At 41.3% G+C, this 21,352-nt stretch overlaps 1 long non-coding RNA gene and 3 other non-coding genes across 5 annotated transcripts in view; all 4 read right to left on the bottom strand.

Moving 5' to 3' along the window:
* Nucleotides 1–21,352, bottom strand: part of LOC127536665 (uncharacterized) — a 34,470-nt gene that overhangs the window by 10,910 nt on the left and 2,208 nt on the right. The window contains exons 1-5 of one of the 2 annotated variants that reach the window (XR_007945747.1): nt 19,119–19,252; nt 18,436–18,516; nt 16,804–16,904; nt 14,458–14,539; nt 843–14,070 (exon numbers count right to left, since the gene is read on the bottom strand). This is a non-coding gene — a long non-coding RNA (uncharacterized LOC127536665). Of the gene's footprint in view, nt 1–728; nt 14,071–14,457; nt 14,540–16,803; nt 16,905–18,435; nt 18,517–19,118; nt 19,253–21,352 lie in introns of those variants that run through there. The other variant, XR_007945746.1, reaches the window with a different exon arrangement.
* Nucleotides 15,569–15,732, bottom strand: LOC127536941 (U1 spliceosomal RNA). The gene has a single exon (XR_007946194.1). It is a non-coding gene; the product is annotated as a U1 spliceosomal RNA (small nuclear RNA).
* Nucleotides 17,339–17,529, bottom strand: LOC127536943 (U2 spliceosomal RNA). The gene has a single exon (XR_007946196.1). It is a non-coding gene; the product is annotated as a U2 spliceosomal RNA (small nuclear RNA).
* LOC127536940 (U1 spliceosomal RNA) lies at nt 18,687–18,850 on the bottom strand. Its single transcript, XR_007946192.1, has one exon. It is a non-coding gene; the product is annotated as a U1 spliceosomal RNA (small nuclear RNA).

The raw sequence follows: 21,352 nt of genomic DNA, 5'->3' as shown, positions 1-21,352 counted from the left end.
ACTAAACTATGACGTTTTAGTCACATTTTGGACGACATACTAAACTATGACGTTTTTGTGACATTTTGGACGACCTACTAAACTATGACGTTTTTGGTGACATTTTGGACGACATACTAAACTATGACGCTTTAGTCACATTTTGGACGACATACTAAACTATGACGTTTTTGGTGACATTTTGGACGACATACTAAACTATGACGCTTTAGTCACATTTTGGACGACATACTAAACTATGACATTTTTGTTCAAATTTTGGACAACGTACAAAACTATGATGTTTTTTACACATTTTGGACAACATACTAAATTATTACGTTTTTGGTGACATTTTGGACGATATACTAAACTATGACGTTTTAGTCACATTTTGGACGACATACTAAACTATGACGTTTTTGTCACATTTTGGACGACATACTAAACTATGACGTTTTTGGTGACATTTTAGACGACATACTAAACTATGACGTTTTATGACATTCTGGACGACATACAAAACTATGACATTTTTGATCAAATTTTGGACGACATACTAAACTATGATGTTTTTGATCAAATTTTGGAGGACATACAAATCTATGACGTTTTTGGTGACATTTTGGACGACACACTAAATTATTACGTTTTTGGTCACATTTTGGACGATATACTAAACTATGACGTTTTAGTCACATTTTGGACGACATACTAAACTATGACGTTTTTGTAACATTTTGGACGACATACTAAACTATGACGTTTTTGGTGACATTTTAGACGACATACTAAACTATGACGTTTTAGTCACATTTTGGACGACATTAAATTATTACGTTTTTGGTGTTATTTTGGACGACCTACTAAACTATGACGTTTTTGGTGACATTTTGGACGACATACTAAACTATGACGTTTTAGTCACATTTTGGACGATATACTAAACTATGACGTTTTAGTCACATTTTGGACGACCTATTAAACTATGACGTTTTTGGTGACTATTTAGACGACATACTAAACTATGACGTTTTAGTCACATTTTGGACGACATACTAAACTATGACGTTTTAGTCACATTTTGGACGACATACTAAACTATGACGTTTTTGCTCATATTTTAGAGAACGTACTAAACTATGAGGTTTTTCATGGCATTTTGGAAGACATACTAAACTATGATGTTTTTGGTCACATTTTTGTCGACATGCAAAACTATGACGTTTTTGGTCATATTTTGTACGACATACTAAACTATGACGTTTGGTCACATTTTGGATGACATACTAAAGTATGACATTTTTGGTCACATTTTGTACGACATACTAAACTATGATGTTTTATGACATTTTGTACGACATACTAAAATATGTTTTTGGTCATATTTTGGACGACATACGAAACTATGATATTTTGGTCACATTTTGAACGACATCGTAAACTATGACGTGTTGGTCACATTTTGGACAACATACTAAACTATGACGTGTTGGTGACATTTTGGACGATGTACTAAATTATTATGTTTTTTGTGACATACTAAACTATGACATTTTGGTCTTTTTTGTGATAGTCACAGTGAGAAGACATGCAGCAAAGGGCCGCAAGCAGGAATTGAACACGGGCCACTGCGTCAGGGACCAGCCCGTGTACGTGGGTCGCCCGCTTAACCCGTTGAGCTATAACAGGGCCTGTTGTACAACATTTTGAACGACATACTAAACTACGATGTTTCATGACATTTTGAAAGACATAATAAACCATGACGTTTTTTACACATTTTGGATGACATACTAAACTACGACGTTTTATGACATTTTGTACGACATACTAAAATATTATGTTTTTGGTCACATTTTGGACGACATATTAAACTATGACGTGTTGGTCACATTTTGAACAACATAGTAAACTGACGTGTTAGTCACATTTTGGACGACATACTAAAATATGACATTTTTGTTCAAATTTTGGATTACATACAAAACTATGACGATTTTGATCACATTTTGGACGACATACTAAACTATGACATTTTATGACATTTTGGACAACGTACTAAAATATGACATTTTTGTTCAAATTTTGGATTACATACAAAACTATGACGATTTTGATCACATTTTGGATGACATACTAAACTATGACGTTTTTGGTCACATTTTGGATCTCATATTTTAAATATGACAAAAAAATCTATAAAACATAAAGCGTCTTGAGACAATTTGACCTGTAATTGGCATTCTATAAATAAAAGTAAATTGTATGCATCTTGTAATGTTGGAGGAATTCAGACATATATGTTGGAAAACACATTCTTTGTCCATTAATCTGTTGATTGTTTTCTCCAGTAATTCATTTGTTGTTTTGATTTACAAAATGTCAAACCCAAATATATTCAGTTTACTGTCATAAAAAACAAAAAGATTTACATTCATGATGCAGGAATCAGGCAGTTTTTCACTTTTTATCTTAGTTTAGTCAGAAAGATAGACTATATTGCCAAAAGTATTCACTCACCTGCCTTGACCCGCACATGAACGTCAGTGACATCCCATTCCTAATCCATAGGGTTCAATATGACGTCGGTCCATAATCTCCCCTCCACCAAATTTTACACTTGGCACAATGCAGTCCGACAAGTGTCGTTCTCCTGGCAACCGCCAAAACCAGACTGGTCCATCAGATTGCCAGATAGAGAAGCGTGATTGGTCACTCCACAGAAAGCGTCTCCACTGCTCTAGAGTCCAGTGGCGGCGTGCTTTATACCACTGCATCCCACACTTTGCATTGCACTGGGTGATGTACGGCTTGGATGGAGCCGCTCTTCCATGGAAACTCATTCCATGAAGCTCTCTGCTGAAGCTCTGTTCTTGAGCTAATCTGAAGGCCACATGAAGTTTGAAGGTCTGTAGCCATTGACTCTGCAGAAAGTCGGCCACCTCTTGGCACTATGCGCCTCAGCATCCGCTGACCCCGCTCCATCAGTTTACGTGGCCGACCACTTGGTGGCTGAGCTGCTGTCGTTCCCACACACTTCCACTTTCTTATAATACAGCTGACAGTTGACTGTGGAATATTTAGGAGAGAGGAAATGTCACAACTGGATTTGTTGCACAGGTGGCATCCTATCACAGTTCCACGCTGGAATTCACTGAGCTCCTGAGAGCGACCCATTCTTTCACTAATGTTTGTAAAAGCAGTCTGCATGCCCAGGGGCTTGATTTGATACACCTGTGGCCATGGAAGTGATTGGAACACCTGATTCTGATTATTTGGATGGGTGATAATTTGTGAATTGTTGCGACTTGCGAGCTGTAGAAGGTTTGAATCTTTGGGGCCGAATGTCAGAAAACATTTAAAAACCAACATCAACAAAACACTCAAAGATTTGAACATCATTAAAGGGAAATCCAACTTTTGTCTGACAATGTCTAATTAAAGACATCTATTTCCAACGTAAATGTGTGCTATTCTTCCGCTGGAGCTTCTCTTCACATCCTCTTCCACCTGGACTGGTTTGGTCGGGAGCATGAGCAACAAACGTGAAAAACTGCACTTTAACATCAATGAATGACACTGAAGTTTAATCTCATTTATGTAGATAAATGAGACTGAGCCTGGATGTGCTGCTCTGTCATTCACTCCTAAGTTTAGGGAAAGTTCAAACTAAAGAGGACACTTCAGATCAGACTTGACAATGAGCTGATTTTGAACAAACATCTCAGACTTTCTGAGCTTCAGCACCTCTAACAAGATATCTGAACAACAAGCAACTCCAGAGATCCAGAAGTTGGAGAGAGTTAGCTTTAGCTGAGCCAACATGTGGGACGTTAACCTTGCAAACATTTTAGACTTTTCTCTGTGAATTCTGAGAAATAACTTCCTATTTAATGACAGAGCTACACATCTGAACTCAGTCTCATTAAAACAGACTCAGTGTCATCCATCTGCATTAAAGTGCATTTACGAGTGATGTTACGAGCAGAGGCGGACTTACCATTAGGCAAACACAGGCAATTGCCTGGGGCCCCAAGATTTCCAGGGGCCCCCAAACGTCTCGTGAAAGCTGATTAATAAAGGTGTTTTTTTTATTTGAAGCAATTAATATTGTTTTAGTCTTAATTTGCACGCTTAAAAATAAATAAAAATGGTTGATTTATCACTATCATGATCGTTATCCCCCCTCCTGTCTCGCGCAATGGACTATTCCATGTTACTGCGCACGCGCAGGCTTGATTCAGGAAGACGGCAGCAAAACAAACTTGTTGGCGCGGTCTTGAGAGAGTGGGTGAGCAGTGAGAAAGATGAAGCGGAGTTATCTGAGTGGAGCGGAGAAGAGAAGAAGGCGAGAAGAAAATAAACAGTTTTTATCAAAACTACCGAAGGTATCAACCTTTTTCACGGTGACACCGAGTGGGGATTCTCTGCAACAGCTAGAGCTAGATGCTGCTGTCAGTAGCAGCTCTGCTGTCAGTGTCAGCCGAGGAGATGTGGCGAGTGAAGCAAGGGATTCTTTTCATGAAGATGTGAGTATTAAATCGGTCGAGATGGTAAACTATATTAAATGTTGATTAATGTTATTTTCAATCACAGCAATAGTATTGAGATAGTTCTTAGATAATTATCCCCTCCATTTCACAATATTTAGTTGATTCAAAATCTTTGTTTAGTGAAAAATATTATTCACTGGACATGGGGAAATATATGAAAACGGTTATGCAACTAGAAACTTAGGCTGTCAGATAGTTGTAATTACAACTTGACGTATATCCAAATCTCAGCATCGCTCTCAAGACTTCTTCTCACTCTCCCTGCCACAGTGGCTTCAGGTGAGAGAAGTTTTTCAAAACTAAAAATGATTAAAACCTACCTGAGGTCAACTATGTCCCAGGACAGGCTGTCAGCACTTGCAGTACTCTCCATTGAGCAGGAAGTCAGAAAGTCACTGGATATGGAGCGACTCATTACAAAGTTTGCTGAGGCAAAGACTCGAAAGGTTAAATTTTAGTGATAATTTTAAGAAAAGGGAGAGAAGAAAACATCACAAAGACAAAAGGGAGACAAAACCATCACAGAGAAAAGGGGAGAAAGAAGGAAAGAGGGAAAGAACAAAACATCACAAAGAAAAAAAGAAGAAAACTATCACAGAGAAAGAAGGGAGAAAGAGAAGGAAAAAGGGAGAAAAAAACATCAGAGAAAGAGAAGGAAAAAGGGAGACAAAAACATCAGAGAGAAAGAAGGGAGAGCAAGAAAGAGGGAGAGAAGAAAACATCACAAAGAAAAAAGGGAGACAAAACCGTCACAGAGAAAAGGGGAGAAAGAAGGAAAGAGGGAAAGAACAAAACATCACAAAGAAAAAAGAAGACAAAACTATCACAGAGAAAGAAGGGAGAAAGAGAAGGAAAAAGGGAGACAAAAACATCAGAGAAAGAAGGGAGAGAAGAAAACATCACAAAGAAAAAAGGAGACAAAACCATCACAGAGAAAGAAGGGAGAGCAAGAAAGAGGGAGAGAAGAAAACATCACAAAGAAAAAGGAGACAAAACCATCACAGAGAAAGAAGGGAGAAAGAGAAGGAAAAATGGAGACAAAAACATCGGAGAGAAGAAAACATCACAAAGACAAAAGAGACAAAACCAGAGAAAAGGGGAGAAAGAGAAGGAAAGAGGGAAAGAACAAAACATCACAAAGAAAAAAGGAAGACAAAACTATCACGGAGAAAGAAGGGAGAAAGAAAGAAAAAGGGAGAAAAAACATCAGAGAAAGAAGGGAGAAAGAGAAGGAAAAATGGAGACAAAACCATCACAAAGAAGGGAGAGCGAGAAAGAGGGAGAGGAGAAAACATCACAAAGAAAAAAGGAGACAAAACCATCACAGAGAAAGTAGGGAGGACGGAAATACAAAAGGTGAATTTGATGAAATTATGCTGGTAAAATTTTTGTTCTCATAATTGATCGTTATCTTTTGTGGTCTTTTTTTTTTTTTTTTTTTTTTAGAAACGCAACATACAACTTCATCCAGGCTGAACCTGCTGCTGCTGCCACACTAAAGACGTGTTGAGGTGAGAATAAAACTTTTGTCAGTGCAGTACGAGGATGTCAAGGGCCCCAATGACTGGATTTGCCTTGGGCCCCCAAATGACTAAATACGCCCCTGGTTACGAGATGTGCCGAGGCTTCGAAGCGTTGTCGAGTAATGAAGGGGGCGTTTCCACGAAGCGTGTATCGAGACCAGGCGTAAACTAACCGTGACGTCACCCGTTGGTTTCAACCATAGAGAAAATGAAGCCCGGATTTTGCTACTTCCTGGTCGCCGTTTTGGATTTTTTGGAGCCAGTGACGTAAAAAGCGTCATCAAACTGGCTGGACTGAAGAGCAACGAGGGGCAGGATTGGCTGAGAACTCTCTTATCCCGCCCACGTTTTACCGCAGAGGCTTCTGTTGCTGTCTATCAAGTATAGCCACGCCCCCTGGCTCCGCCAACTTTAACGATTTATTTAAAATTCAGTATTGATTTAGATTTTAAGATCGGCCACCTGATCTCTCATTTTGACTATGAAAACTAACGGGGAAAAAAATCCTGAGCTGTAGAACATCAGTCTATCAAATTTTATTTTTTCCAAAAATGAATTGGGGTCTATGGAGAAAAAGCTTTTTGGAGCCAACCCTAGCGGACGGCGTGATATTGCAAGTTTTTGACACTTCTGGGTTGGCTTCAATTCTGGAGCCAGATGCTACGTCCACTATATATACAGTCTATGATCGAAACTTGCTTAATTTAGGGGAGGAGCCAAAAATGATGACGTCCGAAGCGTCGTTGCCTGGCTGAACCATGTGACTGCTTCGGAAAGTGGTTCAGATTTTGCCGTGAGGTCTGACAGCAGAATAAACCCCTCAGGCTCCGTTCAAAATGTGGGTTTTGATAGAGTTGTGGTCAGTCGAAAGTTTGGATAGTCTGGATACTAGAGTTTGGATATGGTTTAGAGAGTGAGTTTGGAGATTTAGGAGAGTGAGGAGAGAAAGATAGGTGATAGGATGGAGCCAACCAGGAAGTGGTCAATTTCCCATGTGAGAACATTTTTGATTTTTAACTCCTAATAAGGTAAGCTAAACCTAACATTATTACAGACACATTAGGTTTGCTTATCAAGAATTGTATTTTTCACTGTTTATTTTATTCAAAGGTGAGGTGTTTGTGTGTCAAAAAAAGGAATCATTTAAAACCAAAAACTGTTGAAAACATGTTACTTCTGAATAAAATCTCCCCTTTCCTGTACATCCTTGTCTAAGTTACACAAGCATATTCAGTACAATCTTCCTAGTTCCAGAAGCACTTTCTCTGTCCTCTGCCTGCGTAAGGCCATGCCATTTTCCTAAGGTGACAGAAAGACATTATTACACAACCTGCCACATTATAGGATACTACCATTTTGGGGAAAATTTACACACACAGAATACATGAAAATAAATTTTATTATACACATATGTGATCATTTATCTATAGAAATTATTCAATCATACATTTTTTTTGGTTTTTCATACTCATTCCCAACAGCCACAATGATTCAATGCATCAGGTGGTTTGGATACAGCTGCCTGTGATTATACACTTGACCAAACAAAGACTAACAGAGTTCACAAATTATATAAATACTAACAAAACAACTAAACTCCCCAGCCAACACAGCAGCAACATCCACAAGACTAGCCAAACATGTCTCTAAACACAGATATTAAACACAATGCGCAAAGACTCAAATAACCGCTTCTCATGAAGTTGGCGGACTTCTAACAGCAGCCACTGCCTCCACACCAAATTATCACCTGCCAACAGAAGCTCTAAATGTCCGTAGTCACCCCTCAGTGACTACAGAACCTACAGGACCATGAATGAAACCCACAGCGACACCAAGGCCAACTGGTCACAGGAAATCCCAGCTGCTCCGACAGAGAGTCTTGGTTGCAGATATACACTCATGTGATTGCTGGGATGTTGTGGGAGGAGGAGTTGTAGTGGCAGACCAGTCCAAAGTGTGGAGGATCAGAGCTTCAAGATAATCAGTCCTCATGAGAGCCAGGTGTAATCTGGAGCTCAGTCTCAGGCCTCCAGGTGTAATCAATAACTATGATGCTGCTGCTCCATACAGGACTTCTGATGACGACCCCAGTCATTCGAGTCACCCACCCAGGGGCCCCTGCAGACCAACAGCAGGCACTTCTGGTGGCAACTGAGGCGGCAAGGAGTTATCGTGACAAACATGTCCTTCCCCAAACCACCACAGGAGCTGCTGAACCAAGCATCTGCCCTGACCCACACTGAGAGGCTCCTGTGAGCAGAGGGACTCTCCATGTCCAAGCTGGTGGTGCCATTTGGACAGCATGTGAGCGCCTCATCCAACTGGCTTGTGGGCTACATGAAGTAGTAAGCATATATTATTTATTACCATTGTAGGCTATGAATGTAAAATAAAATTGTCATTCAAATAGATTACCTTTAAAACTCTTCCTGTTTTCAGTGTTCATGACTCAACTTCTTTACTTTCCACAGTTGCAGTGACAATAGTGAGGACTGTACTAAACTATTACTTATTATATTTAATGATTACAGAATAGGTAACAAACACGGAGCAGAGGCCAGAGATTCACAAAAAAAAAAAAGGAAAAATAGGGAACAAGTGGATCAAAGACAACCTGGATGAGTACAGAGTTTCCCACAGGTCTCCACAATCCTCGAGGCCAACATTGACAAGTGTCTCTACAGTCAGAAAGGGTTTGAGATTCCAGCCTGATGTACAGCCCAAGCAGCACAAGAAGAAAGCCACAGTGTCCCTGTCCATGAGCCAGGGTCATGATTATTCCCTGGAATCACCTGACTTGCCTGTAAGTGATAATCATATTATATGCAATCAATCTAAAGGTGTTTCAAAAGGTATTCAAAGGGAAATAATTCTACTACAGGGTTTCTGCAGAAATCAGTCAAATTTAATGCTGTACTGCAAACATTTTATGCCACGACCGTGAATTCAACAAGGTTTGCTTGTTTGTAAAAGATGATTTTTACATGAAAACTGTCCCTACATTTCACTATTTCTGAATCCGGAAACCTCCCCTGACTACCAACGGGCTGCAGTCATTCTCTGAAATCCACGTTTTCTAGCCATTCTTGCTGGAATTTGCATTTCCCCATTTCCCAGCTGTCCTCCACCTGGTCCAGCCTGCCGGCCACTTTCCAAACACGCAGTTTTTGGCAATCGTACCTGACCGGCTGGAACAAATATCGCAATGCTTCGGCATGTTTCCTCAGACGCACATGTCTGATGAATCACAGTCTATAATTACATATTTTTATGTCATTGCTATCAAATATTTTTCTTGAAAACTGCAGAAAGAATTTTTAAAGCCACTGAGAATCAAATTATGTTTAACGCCATTTAAGGCCTTAACTTTCACAAAATCAATTTAATGACTTAATGCTTTTCAATGCCCTGGAGAAACCCTGTATTATGAGTTGACATTATTTTGTACACAATAATAGCAAAATGTTTTATGTGTTAAACGATTTCCAGGTGGAGCTAGAGGGTTAGATGTGTCGGTGGGAAAATCCCAACGGCATTCCATCAGCTGACATACCCTGGCTGTTCAAATACAAATGTACAGGGACAACAAAGGCCTGTTGAAGAGGAAACAGGTGAAGTCAGACCGCATGTGGTTTAACCCACCAGAACCTCCAGCCTGCATCAAAGGCTCCACAGCTCTTTGTCCGGAGCTGTGTCTTTGTGTGGCGCCCTGTTGGAGTGTGGAGGTACAGACAGACGCTTGCTGGAGACAACATAAAGACAACTGTTTGTAAAGAAAACAAAGTTATTATCTAGATGGCGCTTCTGAACAGGCAAACCAACCACCGTATTTGGATTGTAACCTAAACACGGTAGGCTTCACAACTACATATATACCCCAAGGCCAGAGAGACTCCTCAGAATTGATGCTGCCAGCGTTCACATCACTTCTCCTCATATCAGTAAACCTTTTTCTTAACCTAAGCCTTCTGAGGCTCAAGAGTCTCTGAGTTTGCCTCCTGATTCTTCTTTCGACATCGCAGAATTCCCTAACAGATGTCAGGAATTCTTGTGATCAGCTATTTGTGCTTCACTTAATCAAATCTGCATTTTACTTAACCATGCTAACAAGTATCTGGTTTTTAAACCACAAGAATGTTGTGCACCTTCTGAGAGACCGGAATGAGGGAAACACTGTGGTCAAAGTGTGGAGACAGATACAGGAGAGTCACACTGAGGACTACCTTCACCATAATAAGGACCTGTACACCACACTCCTCATGACCTTACTGAAACCTGGAGGGATTGTCTCTTCAGCCTGGGCAGCCTGATCCTGATGAGGCTTATTAAGGCGATGGGAAGGCACAGAACCTGGATGCTGACCTGGCCCACATCACACTCACCAGTGGGGAAACCTCCTCTGCTCACCCTCCTGCCTTGGTGAGTAACTTTGTGTCTGCTAGAATAAAATACACCACACTGGTAGCAGCATAGTCTAGTGATACAGTATGATATTCTGTTATATTGCTACACAACAGTACTATAATATTTAGTTTCACTGTGTATATGATGTGGCATACTTTCAGCTATGATCTTTTATAGTACAATATGTTGTGATGCTTGTCAGTGTGTGTCCGCTCCAATAAAATACACGGCACTGGCTGCTGACAAAAGATGACGTACGCATTTAAACATAACCACATTTGCATGATTTTTTTTACAGGAGAACGCCTGCAGTCAGAACCCTCTCCCTGGCTTTCAAAAGCTGGAAACGTTCTGCTCTGTGCTGGTGGAGATTGGACTGACAGAGGACAAGCTGTCACTCACCACAGAGCAGAGGAACAAAACACTGGAAGCCTGGAAAGCAGTGGAGGAACACGACAAGCAGCAACAGCGCTTCAACCGGCTATACAGGACGCACTGGGGCAACACTTTGTACTGCCGTACAAAGCGCGATGATCTTGTTGATGCTGCTGTTGTACAGAGGGTGAAAATGGCAAAGCGCTATGCACCAGCACAACAAGACATCAGCGCTCAGAACAACAGGCTAATGTACGTGCTGGTGAAACTGCTGTGGCTGCGCTCAGAGGGGTTCTCTCTCAGGCCCTGACAAGGTCAGCATCGTGAAGGCCTATGAGAGGATCCAGCATCGGATGTTGGTGGAGGATCCAGTCTTGAGCAGAGCAGGCTTTCCTCTGCCAAAAATTAATATCAAGACTGTGCGGGACTTTATCCGCCACCAGGAGAGGCTTCTCAACCTCCACGCCACCAGACAGCCGTCCATCATCACAAAATTGACATCTGTGTCATGTGCAGACCTTCCTCCAGCACCACACCAGCCAGCAGTCCTCCCCCCACCAGACTACCCTGTATCTCAATATGTGCACAGGCTCAGCATGGCCGGGACAAAGGTGTTAAAGACGAGAACGGACACAGCGATGCCTATGTCCCGGCCTCGACCTCCACAGCCTCTTCTGCCACCGCCAGTTAGGAAGACCCCCACCACCATCACCAGGCCTGCATCCTCCCTCGATGTAGCCACAGCAGCCCCAAAGACTGCAGGACCCTCTAAAATACCCATACTACCTGCAGTCTCTGAGGTTGCTGGCCCCTCTGGACCGCCCATGGTGCCTGCTTCAGACCCTCCAACTCAAACTGCTGACCCATCTGTGACTCCTGACTGGGCAAGAGCTACGTTATACAAATGTAAGCTCAAGGACTACCCGTCTCAAATTGGAGCCAAAGTGTCACGAGTGCAAAACTTACCATCATGTAAGCTTTATAGGGAGCCAACGCAGGGACACAGGAAGTATAAAAAAAAGGGTTTTCTGCTCAGAAACAATGATGTCCCCATCTAAGGGTCTGGACAACAGAGTTTACAACAGCTACGAACACTTCACCTCAGTCGCTGACAGTTTGGGGCAATGAAGTGTAAATATGTTGTAAGTATGTAAGGTTGCTTTGTACATTTGTAAATATGCTGTAATTTATCTGAATACATTAGGTTTGCTATGCATATACTGTAAATAATTTCAATTAGCGTGAGTTTTTATCAACTTTGTTCAATGACGACTCTTAAATTCTCTAAACTCGTGTATTACAATTTATTTATTCAATAAAGTGATCCGTAAATAGTTAAAGTTCATAAACAAATTGTAAATAGTTTGTATTTTCACAACCATGAGCTGTCAGAGAGAGAGAGAGCTTGAATGGAAATGAGGGAGGTCTTCTGTGCCGTCTTTACCTTTTGCTCACCTATACAGACAGCAATGTGAGGAGGAACTGAGTCTTTCAACTGCTGCAGGATTATTTAATCACACAAAATGCCGTACGTATGAACATTCAGTCAAGAACACCAACGACAGAGGAGTTGTCAGCTCTCTGGCAAACTGCTGACCAGAATTCTCCCTCTGCTTGTGGTACCAACTCGTATGTTTTTAATACAGCAGCTTTGAAGTGTAGACTTTACTGTCCTCCACGCTGACAGCACAATACACCTCCTGAGCCTAACCTGTCAGAACACGCTGCAGGAGTAACGTCCTCTCAGCATCAGACCAGCCTCGGGCCTCAGCCAACCGCATAAAAAGAGAAAAAAAATGCATCCAGATTTTGTTCACAAAACTGAGGAACCAACCGCTGACCAGTGATTGTCAAAGACCAGATGAACCCCCAGGAGTCTGACCCACGACACCAGCAGAACTTCTAATCTGTGCTCCTCTAGCTCAAGCCTTTTAAGCTGAATTTGAAACAACAGTAATCTATCAAGCTGCTCAAATGTTAAGTCGAGCTGCTCAGAGCCGCTTCACTCACAGGAGTCTGAACCAGCCTTGACAATCCAAACTTCAGGCTGGAGAACCTCTGCATCAAATAGATTTTTTTAAAGATATGTTTCATGCTGTCTTTTAATCTTTTATCGCCAGCATCCATGTTGCAGACCTGTCAACCTTGGCGAAATATTTTGCGTACCACTTAATCTCACACACGCACGCACACAGTTCGCGCTCATGTCGATAGGAAAAATAAACTCTCGGTGCTTATTTCCCCGATATGACATCGTATTTTCAATGTGAAAGTAACGTTATTAACAGTACATATTTGCCAAAAGACACACACGTACACTCACACAGAGACACACACACCATTTTACTATTTTAACCACTCAGAAAACAGACCTGCAGGAAATAAACTGATGCAAACCTGATGGACACCAGCATCACAGCTGATCTCTAACAGTTTAACCTCTGCAGCTCAAACAGCTGATCGATCACCGTGTCTCCGTCCCTCTAACTGCCTCACCAGAACCTGACTGAACTCCCCCCTAGTCTTCAGGTGGTACTTGTGGCGGGTATTTATGCACTAAGATCCCGCAGGCCCGGCGAAGCAACCGAGGATCGGCGACCCCACCTGCAGCCTCGGATGTGCCCCCGAGACAACTGCTCCAAACCACGTTCTCACCACACTACCAAACCCCCCAACGGACTCCAAGGGAATCTGCTCTGAAGCCTAACAGGGACAGAACCACAGCGACCTGCCACAACTGTGCAGCTGCACAAACAGAACTCAGACACAAACACCAGCATCACAGCCCGGCGACAAACTTTTACTTCTGAGCAAATTACAGAATTACTTCACTCACCGAAAGTCACTTATTAACTCCAGAAACAATCACCACACACATTGTCGCGCACACAGCGCCACTCACCGACACTACAGCATGCGTCTTCATTCACAAAGAATCACCAGTCTCTGCCCAGCAACGCTACATGAGAGTAAACTGGTTCTACTAAGGTGTGGAGCCCCCATTTGTTAAAGCTTGGCTCAAAAACAGGGAGACAACTGTGTGGTGACTGAAATGAATTTAACACAAAAACAACCCAAAGCTATGCATGAAAGTGACCAAAAAAAAAAACTCGGGACAGAACAGCTCCTGTCAGAGAGAGAGTGAGTTTGAATGGAGGTGAGGGAGGTTTTATGCAGCTCAGTCACTGGATCCCAGGTGTGGTTCAATCAGCTGATGTCACTCCTCAGCTCTGAAAAAAAAGACAGGGACACCTGGCATCTAGGTGGACACTGCATATTAACAGCTGAAACAGCATTTATTTAAAATATACTATGGATTCAGGCCACACCGTTTAACTAGTACAGTTGTGTATTTTTCTGCATTTACTATTATTATATCATTTACACAATAAAGTTAAAATGTCCAGTGTTTACGATTTGTTCAGGTCAGCGTTCCTGCTTGTCAACTGAAGGTAGGATTAGAGGTTGACCAATGTTTTTAAAGTCCAATACAGATACTGATTAAGGGTGAATGAATCGGTAAAATGCTCAGTTTCAGAGCCAATAAATACCCAGGCCCTTCATTGATAGACCACCTATGAAAGATCCAGTTGTGGTACATTATCTCCATTGCTTACGGATAATGGCGGTCGCTGGTCTGCTTATTTGGGCCCGGATTGAAGACAAATAATGACAGTAACATCTGTGGTCTTCAAAGGCCTGAAAGGAAACAGAGAAAGAAGAATACCTCAACGTTAGTAAAAACACATTCCTTTCCCTGAGCACAAGAAAATGTTTTTATAGTAACATCACAGTAACTGCGTACTTTCTCTGAGGTTAGGTATTGAAGTAGTAGTACTTTAGGTTCCTGGAAATATAGTATTTTTCACTCTGCTCCATTTACTGGACAGCTTTAGTCATGCCACAGGTTAAGATTTTTACATATAAAACACACTTTCTGCAGTGCTAAGTTGTTCCCTTTTATTGCTTTGCAACATTTAATCACGGTCAGAAAAACATGACTTTTGTTGGACAGAATTTACAAAGAATGATCAGTTGGATTGAGGTCTTAGCTCTGGTTCGGTCACTGTCCAACATTTCTGTGTAGCTCAAACTGTATGCTTTCGGCTCATTGTTTTGCTGGGAATTAAACAAATGTTCCCATCACTGCACCAGGTTGTTCTCTAATATTTCTTGATGCTTTCATTTTACCCTCCACCTTACAAACCTTCCAGGCGTCTGCTGCCGAGAAACATGCCCAAATCATGATGCTGCCACCACCATGCTTCACGTCATGATGCTGCCACCACCATGCTTCACGTCATGATGCTGCCACCACCATGCTTCACGTCATGATGCTGCCACCACCATGCTTCACGTCATGATGCTGCCACCACCATGCTTTACAGTGGAGATGGCATCTTTGGTGTCAGCCAAACATAGCATGGCGGAAAAGCTCTATTTTGTTCTGATCAGACCAAAGAACCTTTTTCCAGTGGGGCTCAAAAATCAGGCTGAATTGTCAGTAAACTCTGTCCTTTTTCTGGTAAATATTTGTCTGTTTGCACAACACAGACTTTTAATAGTAATATCTTTGAAATAAGTCTGTTAAAACAATCTTGAGAGCAATTACACACAAATCATGCAAGTGTTTATTTCTACGTTCCTCAGACTCTACACAGACAAATAGCATTTGTACATCATTCCCACAATTCTTAGTAAAGTCACTCTTTTCATTCAACAAGTTATCAGGGGAGAGCGCGAACGCAGTCCCCCACTACCAGAAATTATGCAGTCGAGATTCCCACATTTGGGGAATTCGCAGGGGTCAGCACAACCGGAGTGCAATGGTTGAGCCTCGCCCTGGGTGAACCACCTTCTTGATCATGGTATCTCCCCTGCCAGGTAAGTATGAATTGTACAGCCGACACACGGCAGCCTCATTCACACACAAACCCAGCTCAATCATGGATATCATACTCTACTAATTCACTAAACCACAGGCTGCAGAGGGCTCACACTCTATACATCATGTCAATACAAGAAAAGGAAGCTTTGCGGAAAGGTTGGCCAACATTATTCACATTTTTGCTCAAATATACGTGACTACATTTACCATCATGCAATGCTGTATTTGCATGTCAAAAGCTAACCTACAACTCACACATTTCATCTATTTACCTTCTCACAGATCACTACCAATCCACAAGGAAGTTGATCTGAATCAAAGCTAAATCACACTGCCACCAGAAACCGTTTGATCCACACCTGATCATCAGAAAAAAGAAAATATACACACAAAGGAACGTTCAGCTGCTCACTTTATGACCACTTCCTGGTTCTCTCTTCACTGGTGGTGGGCCACAGACTGTCCTGTTGCTGCCACCTGCTGCTCTGGAGGCTCAACTACACTTTTCAACACCACTGCAGCCCCACAATGATCAGACACACTTTGTACAACTGAACAAAACAGGAACAACAGAACCTCAATGAGGGAGGATCTGTTTCAGTACTGCTGTATCAGACTTCATTAGCTTTAGCTCGGTTTACCAAATGAACTAGCAGATGATTGTACATCTACATATATTACATGCTGCTCAATATGAATACTTAAGATAACTGAAACAAGGCATATAAAATGAGAAATAAGAGAAATTCAATCAATCTACAGTTTATGCAATTGTGATCATATAATTAACTTCATTTGAAAATATCACATTAAAATAGCCAAATAATATAATTCTCCCTTTACTATGCAATACTGACAATGCTTTGAGAAATACAGGGTTTTGACAGTGAAGTTGTGCAGAAACAAACAACTTTCTAATTTCTAACATCAATGTTTTAAACAGTTCGACATAATTTAAGTTGCCTTGTGGGGTGTTTCTGGGGTCATACTGCTTACCACGTCAATCATGTAAACCAGGATAACAATCCATAACCTGAAAATGTCAAGTTATTTCAGATCATAAAGATTTACTAACCTTGACACACAGTAGTTAGTCATCAGGGGTCTTCCTCTGTGATACCATTTGGTTTCACGTGGTCGTTCCCTCAAAAAGAGATTTTAATCTCCACGAGTTTGCTGGTTAAATAAAAACAAGACAATTAAACTCAATGAAAGGGCGTTTTGAATGATCAAAACACCACCATGACACTTTAGAAAATACACTTACACTGATTTTCTTATCATAAAATAAACAAATGAAAATATTCAAAACAATAGTGGTCCATTTCATGTATTTAATGTCAAAGGATGCCAAATAACTGTAGTTGATCCTCTAAATATACTGTCAAAACTGGTTAAAGTGAAAAGGTTTAGAATAGGTCCTAAATAGATGGTGTACAACTAACTTCAACTAATAAAATATCAATCTTTTTCAAGATAACAAAACGCACATGGAAGAAAAATTGTCTAATATCAGTGACCTTTCTGTGACAACTTCACAACCTCAAACTGTCAAATAAATCACACTGATCAACATATTTCTATTTGAGATTAACTTTCAACATCCATAGTGGGGGTGCACCGTTCCTGGAAGTACTGCAATACCAGGTCGATGCGTGGAGTGGATGGAGCAAGCCCCTATTCCATCCCCCTGTTCCAAAAATCAATTTAATATATGGTCCCCGGGTAGGGGACATATCAGATATTAAACTGATAAGAACAGATACTACACTTGATCTTAGCCAAAAGGCCGAGAAGCGATACTGAGAACACGTCGGAGGAAACGGGGTCATTCTCTGCACCGTCAATCTAAGTCGCGGTTTGGAAAATAAAAACTACAGCCCAATTACAGATTTTAACTCATCATACAAAACATAAATGATGTACAACAACCAGTCACAACATTATGAACACCAAACAGGTGAAGAGAATAACATCAATCACCTTGTTGTAATGCAACAGTCTGCTGGGAAACCTTGACTTCTGACATTCATGATTATCTTTGACATGTACCACCCACCTAAACACTGCAGATCAAACAACACCCCAAGCCCCACCCTCCATGGGAACAGCAGTCATTGATACCAGTTGCCACCCTCAGCAGGACAATGCACCCCGACACACCACAAAAACTGCTCAGGAGTGGCCCGGTTAACATGACTGAACTAAACCGTGCTCAATAAGATCCAAGTCTTATTGAGCATCTGTGAGATGTGACAGGATAAGTCTGATGTAGGTAGGTCCTACTGTGCAACCCACAGCACCCACAGAATTCTCTGCTACCAGCCCGGTGCTACAGACATCCCCAGAGGTCCTGTGTTCATGCCCCACTGGGTCAGAGGAGTTTTAGCAGCGTAAAGGAGACCAACACAGGACTAGGGAGGTGGTCTTAATGTTTTACCTGATCAGTGTATAATAACATCATGCAACACTGGTGTTTTGTTGCTGTAAATTAAATCAACTAACATTTGCAAATGCAGCTTTGTGTGTCTTCCTGGACACGTGGTATGTTTTAGACCAACAGGAAGCAGAGAAACAGAAACTGCAAATAGATTACACACAGAAACTTTCAGATTAACAAAATGGAGTGCATGTCTGAAAAGGGCTTTATGAAGTCGTACTGATTTGGGGCCGAGTGAACAAATGCAACAGTGTTGTTGTTTATTACCTGCTGATGATTACTGTTGCTCATCTGAATGTTTGGGGTCAACCAGACCGAACCAACTCTTATGTCTTGTAAAAAAAATGCCTGTTAACACAAGAAACTATGAATATTTGATTTTCAAAATAACTGAGACCATCAAAAAATAAAACATTTCGTAGACACTAAAAGAGATATTACCTTACTAGGTAATTACTAGGCGCTTCCTTGTTTCAAAGCTATTTATAAAACCATTTTCTTTCCATTCAACAAGTTATCAGGGGAGAGCGCGAACGCAGTCCCCCACTACCAGAAATTATGCAGTCGAGATTCCCACATTTGGGGAATTCGCAGGGGTCAGCACAACCGGAGTGCAATGGTTGAGCCTCGCCCTGGGTGAACCACCTTCTTGATCATGGTATCTCCCCTGCCAGGTAAGTATGAATTGTACAGCCGACACACGGCAGCCTCATTCACACACAAACCCAGCTCAATCATGGATATCATACTCTACTAATTCACTAAACCACAGGCTGCAGAGGGCTCACACTCTATACATCATGTCAATACAAGAAAAGGAAGCTTTGTGGAAAGGTTTGTCAACATTATTCACATTTTTGCTCAAATATACGTGACTACATTTACCATCATGCAATGCTGTATTTGCATGTCAAAAGCTAACCTACAAATCACACATTTCATCTATTTACCTTCTCACAGATCACTACCAGCCCACAAGGAAGTTCATCTGAATCAAAGCTAAATCACACTGCCACCAGAAACCGTTTGATCCACATCTGATCATCAGAAAAAAGAATATAAACACACAAAGAAACGTTTGGCTGCTCACTTTATGACCACTTCCTGGTTCTCTCTTCACTGGTGGTGGGCCACAGACTGTCCTGTTGCTGCCACCTGCTGCTCTGGAGGCTCAACTACACTTTTCAACACCACTGCAGCCCCACAATGATCAGACACACTTTGTACAACTGAACAAAACAGGAACAACAGAACCTCAATGAGGGAGGATCTGTTTCAGTACTGCTGTATCAGACTTAATTATTTTTAGCTCAGTTTACCAAATGAACTAGCAGCTGATTGCATATCTACATATAGTACATGCTGCTCAATATGAATACTTAAGATAACTGAAACAAGGCATACAAAATGAGAAATATAATAAATTTTATCCACCTACAGTTTATGCAATTGTGATCATACAATTAACTTCATTTTAAAATATCAGATCAAAAATAAATTATTACTATAATTATCTCACACTGCTACTTAATGCTGACAATACTTTAAGAAATACAGGGTTTTGACAGTGAAGTTGAACTACAAACAAACACACTGAAGAGACAATGGAAAAATATTTAACAGGAATGAAAAGAAAGGCAGAGAGAGAAGGAGATAATAACAAACAAAAGGGAGGAAATATGACAAAGCACATGTAGCGCCTGGCTTCACAGTGACTACGGTGGGAGACAAGGAAAGACCGGTATGTTTACCGTCTCTAAAAATATTGGCAGCGAACAGAATGAAGACAAATAAATGAAGGTGTCACAAACACATAACACCCCAAACCACACTTGACTTTTTTTCAGCTAAAATGTGCTGAATATGGCCAACAAGCATCCCGCTTCGTGAATGCTACTTCAGTAAACCAGCAAGCACTGTTAGCATCACATAAGGTGGCGTACCAGAATGCGTGATGCCGAAAACCCCACACCATAGTCGAGGAGCTAATACTATCTGCAGCATTAGACATGGCATTCTAGATGATGCAAGTGGCACAAAAATAAAAACTACCTGTCCAATGATACTGTTGCCAGACATATAAATGACATCGTAAATGATCTTCAAGAACAGCTGATTGATAAACTCAGAGACAAACGTATTGCCTTTCAATCTGATGAAGCAACTGACAGCAACAACGACGGCTTGTTTATTGCTTATGTACATTTTGACATGACAAACTCCCTGTGTGAGGATCTACTTCTTTGTAAATATGTGTTTGCAGTGAAGGTGTACAGACCATGGCTGAGAAAAGGGCTTCAGGCACTCATCAAGAAGGCCTCACCTAATGCTGAGTGGACACACTGTGCTATACACAGAGAAGCACCGGCATCAAGGCACCTCTCCTCTGAATTATGTGAGGTTATGAGGGCCATTGTAGGTGTAGTCAATTTTATAAAGACCAGACCACTAAAAACAAGAGTTTTCTCTGCTATTTGTGAGGAGATGGGAGCTGAACATAAAGCTGTGTTGTTTCACAGTGAAGCAAGGCAGCTGTTACAAGGTAAAGTCTTGTCCCAAATTTTTGGGCTCAGAGAGGAGATAAGAATGTTTTTGGAACAGGAGCACAGACAGATAGAAAGATAGACAGACACTTTATTAAGCCTGAGGGAAATTAAGTCGCAGAAAAAATTAGCGATGAAAACTTCCTGGCGAAACTGGCCTACCTGAGTGACAAATGTGGAAAACTGAATGAACTAAATCCACAGCTTCAAGGGAAAGATAAACACCTCTCTCAAGTCACAGACAAGATCAGCTCTTTCACTCCAAAGCTTATGATGTGGGGCAGGCGACCTGATGAAGGAAATGCCGATTCATTTGAGAACCTGCATGAATTTGTTGAAACTATTGACTATGATGCCACCTCAGTGATTCCATCCATTAAGCAGCATATTTCACCACTCATGTACGGTGGCCGACAGGGGCAAACACGCTGCAAACCGCAAAAGCGCTGCAAACACAGAAATGATCCAAAACCAGAAACTCACAAACGCATGAAACACATGCAAGAAAAAAAATGCCGCAAGAGAAACATGCTGCAATCACAGAAACGACGCAGAAGCAGACTTGCAAAATCACAAAACAGATGCAAATGAAAAATGTTGCAAATATATAAAAACACACACAAACCCCCAGAACAAGCGCA

This window comes from Acanthochromis polyacanthus, chromosome 13 (genome assembly GCF_021347895.1).
Source record: "Acanthochromis polyacanthus isolate Apoly-LR-REF ecotype Palm Island chromosome 13, KAUST_Apoly_ChrSc, whole genome shotgun sequence".
Taxonomy (NCBI): domain Eukaryota; kingdom Metazoa; phylum Chordata; class Actinopteri; family Pomacentridae; genus Acanthochromis; species Acanthochromis polyacanthus.
Note: the sequence above shows the minus strand (reverse complement) of the source record. Positions and strands in the feature narration are given on the sequence as shown.